This window comes from Cyprinus carpio, chromosome A20 (assembly GCF_018340385.1).
Source record: "Cyprinus carpio isolate SPL01 chromosome A20, ASM1834038v1, whole genome shotgun sequence".
In the NCBI taxonomy this organism is placed as follows: domain Eukaryota; kingdom Metazoa; phylum Chordata; class Actinopteri; order Cypriniformes; family Cyprinidae; genus Cyprinus; species Cyprinus carpio.
This window is the reverse complement of record NC_056591.1, coordinates 10817177-10826567: the sequence shown is the minus strand read 5'-3', so window position 1 is coordinate 10826567 and position 9391 is coordinate 10817177. Positions and strand designations below refer to the sequence as shown.

The window sequence follows — 9391 nt, the reverse complement described above, 5'->3', positions numbered from 1 at the left end:
ATTTGGCCCAGTCTATGGGGACAGTCTCCAAGCCGTCCTCGGGTTGAATCCACTAAATATCCTTAAATTGTGTCCAACGACAAACGAAGCTTTTACAGGTTGGGAACGACATGGCGGTTAAGCTGATTAATGACAAAAAGGTTTCATTTGGCACACCAGGAGTAGTAACACGTTTAATCAAATGCAGCACACAACCCTAGATGGCGGCCTCGTACTGTGCTGGGAGGATTGTCCTGTTTAAAGGACTGCCTTCATCAATGGAACGGCCCATTTTGATGGGCGCCAAACATTGATAGACGTCCTTGAGCATGCCAGCCCCGATACCTTACATGTTCTAAGCACCAATAAAGACATCTTAAAGACATCTTTCTCAAGTCTTTATTTGACATCTGAAAGAGAAAGAGTCCTATTGACCGAATATGACAGCATGAGCAAAACACTCTAAAAAATATGTCTTGCAGTAGATGTCAACATGACAGATAGTCAAATAGGACATCTCCGTGATTGCTATCATGGTAAGCATTAACTATTTAATGGTATATTATTGAATTTTGCTGATGTTATTGCGAACTGTTGTAGTTGGTCTTGTTGCTATACACTTAATGACCAGTGGCGCAGGCAGAACCACAAGAACAGTGCAATCAACGCAACATGGTTTCAACTGGACAATAGTCAAAGGTCCAAGGTGTGACATTCAGGTATTTGGTGTTAATTTAAAACGGTTTACACATTTACACAAATACTCTTTTTGTAAAAAGACATAATGGTGTGCACCCATGAGACGAAGATTGTACTTATTTGTACTTAAAAGTATTTGCATAGAAATCTTGTATTTCTCCATGTTGAAAGTTGTGTTTCTCCGTTTTGTTTAAGTATGTGAGGATCTTTGTTTACGTCTGAGAGGATCCTATTATAGCTATGATGGATGACAGTCGCCATTTTAAAACCAAGTATCTTTTCTAAAGCACCATTCGTAGTTTGATTAATAAGAACGCAGAGTCAGTACATAGTCCCTCTATGGTCGAAGAAGCCAGAAAAGCTCAAGATAGAGTTCATGTGTGCACAGACGCGAAATCATACCGATGCTAAACGTAGTGCTGTTACAACGTACCTTGGCAAAAACACCACAGTTGAAAGACGGAGAAAAGAAAATCCCTGAGTGACGACCAAGCTGCTTCTCTTTTTTTTGTCGGACAGGTAAGGAAATTAATCATTGTGTAGACCGCCCTCCAAAACTCACTGATAGTGTCAAGTGCCAGGTTAATAAAACTCAAGAGACCAGTTCAATGATGGATCCCAACTAATGCTAACCTGAAAACATTAGCAGCCTGACAAATGTACTGCAGGTGGCAGTATAACAAATCTGCTAAATTTGGTTAATGATCTGGCTCCTAAAACCTCTTGGTGTCTGTTGGGTGTTTACCCCAAAATCCTTTACATGCATATCAGGGTGAAGAGCACCCATAATCAAGGGAAGAATGACACCAAGTTTTTTTATTCATTCTCTCCAAAACACAAAAAAAAAAGGAAACAAACAGGCATTTCCATGAAGTAAGTACAAGGAAGAAAATGAGCTATGTGTATAATCAACAAGTGGCAGTAAAGCCAGTCAACAGCACGGACTCCAAGCTCACACTGAAGTGTACTCCAATGGAGAGTGGTTAGTTAAGGTAGGTCACAAAGATGATCTCCTTTTCAGTGATACAGTCATTGAAATTGAGGGACAGGCTGCGTAGCGTGAGTCACCGTCACCAGGTAACAGGCAGACAATGTTGTTTAGAACAACTGAAGGGAAAGAAACGTCACAAAGGCTGATGAGGCTGGTAATTAGAGGGCCCGACGGGGACAGTGATGATGAAGAAAAACACTGACTCAGTACGGTCTCACAACTTCTCGAGCACACCCACCAAGATGACTTATTGACATACAACACATGTCTGATACATCAGAGAGAAAGGAGGTTTTGTTAGGGTCTTTTATTTAGATCTATATTTTAAAATACCAATAGTGGACTGTATGAAAGAGTCATTATGTAGCTTCACATTAATGTATTTGTATGTATATGTATATGCTGTTAATTTCCTTTAGCCTGGAGATAAACCAGACAAAAATCGGATTCAGCTTCAATTACACAGTGAAAGGACCGAGCTTGACCACCCATCTAGGCAGTGCAAAAAAAAAAAAATACAATATATAGACTTTTGTAATTATTTATAGCAAAATGTCCACTCTTTGACCTTTTGATTAATTTAATGTCTTCTTACTGAAGAAAAGTATTAATTTCCATCAAAAAAATAAGTATAAAACCTTACTGACAAATTCCAGTAATGCATATAATGCATGAGATCCATGTCTATACATTTAACTTATTTAATATCAGGTATTTATAGATGTTAAGACTAATGCTCATATTTAGAAAAAAATTAGTATTCAGGTAAACGCTGTTAATATCTATATGCTAAAACATGTAACAAGTATAATAAAATGTATATAAAGTATATCAAATACATGTATGTACATATATATAAAATGTAAAAATAAAAATATGTTACGATTTAAATACTACATTTAATAGCATGTTTTTACTCTAAACTCACTTCATAACATCAGACAAGTGTTTGGATTGTCACATGACCATTCATGCAGGTACAACAACGAGCATGATGTAATTGTTTACACGGTCGTCAAGGATACGCAGAGGGAATGTTGGCAGCCACGGCATCAGTTTCAAAAGTCTCAGTTCTGGTTCGTTTACACTGAAATGCAACCCCAGAGTTTTCAAACTAAAATGGGGTCTGCAGCATTTTTGAAAGTCTCTGTTTTTGAGGGTTGAAAATGCTGGAGTAGTGTAAATGACTGGCATAACCGTAGCAAAAGTGTAAACTCAGCCTAAGACTGATCATCAAATTCTAAAACTCTAAATTCAAACAATTGTTCATTCTGCTAATGCTATCTATACTGGAACTGTCTAAAATGGTATTTGTATAATATTATAAGGGAAAAAATGCAGACATTTGAAAATTATAAAAAAAATTACCGCGCTCTGGGTCAGTATGTCGACTCTGGTCAGTAATGTCAAAGAGTGAAATGCCTAGCATCTGCCTCTTAGGTTAAACATCTGCATCTTGCCAGTTGCTATCTAACAGACACACATAATGTTAAAACAGTCTCTTACTATGTTGCAAACTCCCAGGATCCTACAGTCTCAGAATCTCTGATGATTTGGGCAGTGTTTGACAGAGCCATTCCTCTCTGGATCCCTAGAGAGAAGAGAATGGTGCCTGATTTAGACATCTCAATTTTTTTTATTCTCTTAAGAGTTTAATCAGTATATCTGCAGTGCTTCTTCCCAGCTCTTACATTCTGCATTCCCACAATTCATTATGCTATTACAAAGACAATACTTTAAAGATAATACATTGATTAGGTCCATATTTTGTCTGGGACTCAATATCATATTGTGTCTAAAACAATAGTACTACTGTATGTTATTGGCAGCATGTCAAGCACATAAATGTTTTCAATTTTCCAAACCATTGTAACCAATAAACATTGAAACAAGCCTATAAAATAACATTTAATTGTTATTTTAATTAAGCAGGCTTCATGGGGAGGTTTGGGAACTGTAATTAAACACAAACTCACACACAAAAACATATTTCCTTTCCTTTTTGGTCTTCTACATTACATTAAAAATATGATTCAGAGAAACAGAAATGTAAAGGAGAGAAACTGAAGGTTTTAAAACATAATGACAACCATGTGTTACTAATACACGAGTCGGGAATTCATGATGTTTACTTGAATGTTCCAGGAAGAAAGCCAGAGTATTTTATATGTTTTGGTCACATGTGAGTATACAGTGTGTTCATATGCATATAAGTGTGGGTCTGGATGTGATCTCACCACTTTGGCAAACACAGAGCAGATGAACTCAGCAGCTGCTTCTTGCTGCTCTTTGTCTATTTTTTAGTTTCCATTTTCTCTTCATCATTTGCCTCACATATTCAACCATTACTTCTAGATGCAGTTCAGCCAGTAGCTCCTAGAAACACACAGACACACACTCTTCATATATCTAAAATCTTAAAACAATAAAAAATAATGGTTGTTACGTAAATTGTTTAACTGCTGGTTTAACTGCTACATTGTCAAGTTGTCTCACCCAAACTGGGGAATGTCAACCAGATTAGCACTGATTCAGTGCAACACTCGGTGTGTTCTCTAGCAGCTATCTGTCATGTACACTCTTTAATGAGGTGTATTATGGGATTGAATGAATGTACTCAATTTCCAGTACAAAAGGCTGTCCCCTCAAATATTGCACTATTTAAGGGCAGACAATAGGGTGAGATTTCTAGCACAGCATGGGTATTGCTGATAGAAATGAATGTGTAATGCTGTAAACTGAATACAGTACCTGTTGCAAAATTGACTGTGACTTACTTCTCTTATTAAATTTGCATTGTAAACCAAAATATACCCAGCTAACCATAATACGTGATTGTTACATAACTGCTACTTAATCTGATGACCAACAATCATTGTGACAACATAACTATTAACAAACAATGTGATAATGACAAAAATACTTAAAGCAGACTGTGGTTAACATTATTTAACCAATTTTGACGGGACACCAGTTGTTGGGCAGTAACTAATTACTAGGTAATTAGTTTTTTTTATAGTATTTATTTTTTGATTATATATAGTGTTTATAATTAATTGTGGTTTTTGAGTAATAATATTAGAGTTACCATCCATAATACATGCAGTTAGTTACTTTTGATGCCTCTCTAAAACCAAACTAAAGATTTGAAATCCTACAATCCAATAATTCCTAGATTTATTTTCATAATGTTTCACGACTTGCACATGGACATGAAGTCACCAGTGCATCAGGAAAGCTTGGAATATGGAAAAACTTAAATTCAGAGGATGGAAATATTGCTATTACACTGATTTTGTCAGGAGAAAAGGTGATCTGAACACAGATGAGCAAGTTGTGGTATTACTTTACTCTGGCATTACTTGGCTTGCCCACCCACATCCCTCTGATCCCAAAACAAATTATATTACTAAAATTAAAAATCTTATGAACTTATGTCATTTCTTTTTATAAAATACTTTATGAAATATAATCATATTTCAAACACTTTTATTTAAAAGTCACTATCAGTCACCATTAAGTATTTGTAAAAACTTCTGATTGTAATCCACTGTAGATTTTGGTCAAATGATGAGGCAGAAATATATTATTAGTAACTATTGCGGCATATAAACTTTAAAACTAATTCAAAGCCGCAGCAGGCTAAGACATGTGGGTTTACACTGAAGACGCGTCACGCTGAAACATTGCACATGATGGGACGTCTTTATTGTTCCATTTTCAAGCTTAGCAAGAACCAACACTTACTTGAATTGATGCATTTCATAAGTCGTGCAAAGATACCTCAGACAGTGCAGTAACAGAAGATGATGATGGCGACGGTCAACAGAAAGTTTCTCCACACACTCACCCTGCAGCCATAATCCAAACACCCGCCCCCACACAGGTGAGCACACACGCATTAATACAGACACCACACCCCCGGTGACACCCACAGTAACCAATGACGTCACTATGCGCATGCACATACACAACAGTATAGAAAAACAAAAGGAGGAAATATCATAAAAGACTAATCAAACCCAAATGAATGGCTCCTACATTCGGCCCCAAATTATTTCATAGTAATAATTGACCACCAGAACCACCTTGTGGGAGACAGACATCAATCAAAATGCAAAGTGAACTTTTAGTCCTTTAAAGACAAAGTTTCATATCCGCTGTATCCAAAGATCTTCACTGCCCCTCTGCTTCCTGCAGTAGGCAGACTTTAGTTATTGGCCTGTTCAGATAACTGGTTTTAGTTTTAATCCGTACACTTCGCACCAGTCCATTTTTGTCCGGAACAGGATCCACAATTCTTCCTGTAATCCAAGTATTGCGCGGTGCCATATCATCCACTAACACGATGAGATGTCCTGGAACAAAGTTTCTTTTAGCAGCATTCCACTTCTGACGCTCCTGAAGTCCAGGAAGGTACTCCTTCACCCAGCCGCTTCCAGAACAAATCCGACATATACTGCACTTGTTTCCAGCGACGACGAGTGAAACATCCTCCTGCTCCAAACAATCCTGGTGGCAACAACGGCCGCGCCTGGAACTTAAGCAAAAGTAGATGGTTAGGAGTCAACGCCTCCAAGTCTTGAGGGTTCTGTTGATGCTTTGATATTGGGACGGCCATTAACAATTGCCTCAACCTCACAAAAACACCGTCACCAAGCCTTCTTCGTCCAGAGTCTGAGTCTTCAAAATGTAGTTTAGCACTTTACGAACTGACTGGATCAATCTTTCCCAAACACCTCCATGGTGTGATGCCACTGGGGGATTGAAAACCCATTTCACACCTTTTTGTAACAGCACGTCATTTATGAGGTTATGGTTCAGATTCTCAATGGCCTCCCTCAATTCACGTTCAGCGCCCACAATGTTAGTACCATTATCTGAGCGGATTTCAAGGACTTGACCCCGTCTCGCCACAAACCTTCTAAAACCATTGATAAAGGAGTCTGTTGTTGTGATGGCCTGTTGGTCTGGCCTGTTTCCTTGCGTCTGGTCTGTCTCTGTTGCAGGGGGCGTGGCTAGCATTTGTCAGTGAGATTGGGGACACCTGGGCCTAGGTGTTTCACGCCTTTATAAACCTACCACTCTCTTTGTTAAGGGAGAGCCCTTCTCTCCCGTGCACTAATTGCTTTGTTCATGCAACACGCAACAGTATACGTTCCATTCATCCAAACATGCACCTCATTCTACTGACCTTACTGATTTTCACACGTCACGGTTGTATTATGTTATGTTAGTTGTTGTATCTGGTGTTTTTGTTTAGTTAATAAATTTCATTTTGTGGGTTAAAACTGCGTCCTTCATATTTTTGTCATGGCTTTAGGCCAGGTCATGACAGTGTCCAAAGATGAAAGAACTTCAAGGTGTATGGCTCGTATCGCCAAGCATGTTTAAAATGAGCCCATACCTCTTGACCACAGCTTTTCCACGTTTAACCTCAAACGGTCCAAAGCAGTCCAAACCAACTCGACTGAAAGGAGGCTCATCAGGAGTTATTCTATTGTAAGGAAGGTCTGCCATTTTCTGATGTCCAGGTGAAGCAGACAATCTACGACAGTTAACACACCTAGACAAAACCTTTATAATGGCAGCACAGGCACCAGGAATCCAATATTTATGACACAGATGAGAAAGCATATGGTTTTGTCCACCATGCCCTGTTTCTTGGTTGGCATTTGACGCTTTAGCCAATAACTGGGACTGTTTTGTTGGCCAGTTAAGCCGTCCTAATGGAAACCCTTATTTTCCTCCTTACACAAAGTTGGCCAGTTCTTCCGGAAACCTTATTTTTTTACAAAAACGGCTAATATCTGATTCTGCTGCAACCATATCCTCCATGGACAGAACATCCTTTGGCACTTGAGCCTTAAGACCTTCCATCTAGACCTGTAGTGCTTTCCCCAGCTGCTCGGCACAAAGGTCCGATCCTGAAAGGGTTTCTCTCAGCAGCTTGCGATGTCGCACCCGGGACAAAAGCAAGGTCTTAAACTTGAGAAGCCAACCAACAGCCCTTTTAAGATGAAGCCAGGAGGAAAAGTAATCAATGAGCTTCTCCACTGGACTGACATGCTCAACTTGAGCAGTGTTTCACCACCACAGCCCTTGACCTCCGGGTCTACAACAAGAGAGTCTCCCAGGGCTCTCAGGGTTTTTGGGCCACCTGCTCTCAGGCTCATGAAGAAAGTCAGGACCACAGAGCCATGCACCAGTCTTTAGCAATAACTGAACTTTAACACCTCTGGAGGCTAGATCCACAGGGTTGGTTGATGTATTCACGTACCTCCACTGAGATACGTTAGACATTTTCAATATTTCAGACACTCTATTTTCTATGAATATTTTAAATCTAGATGTCTCGTTTTTTATGTATTTCAAAACAGAAGTGCTGTCTGTCCAAAAAACTGACTCTTTGGAGGTCCATTTGCAGTTCCTTCCTCCACAACTTATCCATCATGCTTGCCACCCACCCCGCGGCAGTCAGCTCCATACAGGGAATGGTGACAAGTTTTAGAGGAGCTACTCTAACCTTTCCCATTATGAATGCACTGTGAGTTCGCCCACAATCGTCATGGAGCAACAGGTAAGTCACAGTCCCAAATCCCTCCTCACTCGCATCTACAAAGTGGCAGCGCTGAGCAGAAACAAGACGACCACAGTCCACAGGCTTTAAGCACCTACTGACCTTCCAATTTTCAAGGTCATGAAGGTCTTCCAGCCAAGCCATCCATTCTCCAGCAACTGAAGACGGCAAAGGATCGTCCCATCCTTTGCGCCACGGTCGATGGGGCGCCTTCTTCTGGCAGGTAGGGCAGCTTCGGCAGAACCATTTCACTTAAGCATCCAGGCCTGGCCAGTGGAAACGGTCCCGGATGCGCTGGACTGTGTTCTCGGCTCCCAGGTGTCCCACCATCGGATGGGCATGTGCTAGTTCCATGACTATCTCCGTCTTGGTCTTTGGCACGACCAGAAGCACTTTTTCCTCCCCCTGCCTGTGGGCGACACAGTACAGCAGACCATTTCTTATAATAAAGTGAGGGAGGGGATGTGGGCCCAGTATAGGGATGGGCGATATGGGCTTTAAAATGTATCATGATAATTTCTGAAATTTATTGCTATAACGATATCAAACGACGATAATTTAGGGAATCCTGTTTTTTTTTTAGAGAAAAGTATTATATTTCCTATTTTTACCCAAAATAGGGTGTTGTGAGCAGTACACACATATGCATAGTAGAAGTAATGCTCCAGGAAATCACTATTATGGACAGAGGTATCCAGTGATCGCTGTAGCTGAATAAAACGCAGATAGAGAAATCTTTACTGAGGAACCCTGAAGCCAATAAACATGCGATTGCACAAAATACATGGTCTGTGTTCTTCAAGCAATCTTGGGTATTTGTAAAGTGTATTTATAATGCAATGGTAATCAACATAGCCTTTATCACTGTATATAATGCTATAAAATAGTAGGATTTCTGCCTTATTCTGATACGAAAGCACATCTGATCTCAAAAATAAGTTATTTCAAACACTCTACTATGTTATGAAGTTAATATGGAGAAAAGGCACATCAATGAATAATATCTTTGTTGGACAACAGGTTTGTAACCGACTCATACACATGTAAAACTGTATTGCACACGTGCTACTGTAGTACATTTATTCAAGGCTCAAACCGATTTTTGTCGCACTGTACAGTGTCCATCCAAACCTGTTCCAGAT

At 39.7% G+C, this 9391-nt stretch overlaps 1 long non-coding RNA gene across 1 annotated transcript; it reads right to left on the bottom strand.

Moving 5' to 3' along the window:
* Window positions 1–3095: 3095 nt before the first annotated feature.
* On the bottom strand, window positions 3096–8886 carry LOC122149076. Its single transcript, XR_006162833.1, has 3 exons — window positions 8352–8886; window positions 3907–4045; window positions 3096–3260 (listed from the first exon to the last, which is right to left on the bottom strand). It is a non-coding gene; the product is annotated as an uncharacterized LOC122149076 (long non-coding RNA).
* Between the last annotated feature and the right edge of the window lie 505 nt (window positions 8887–9391).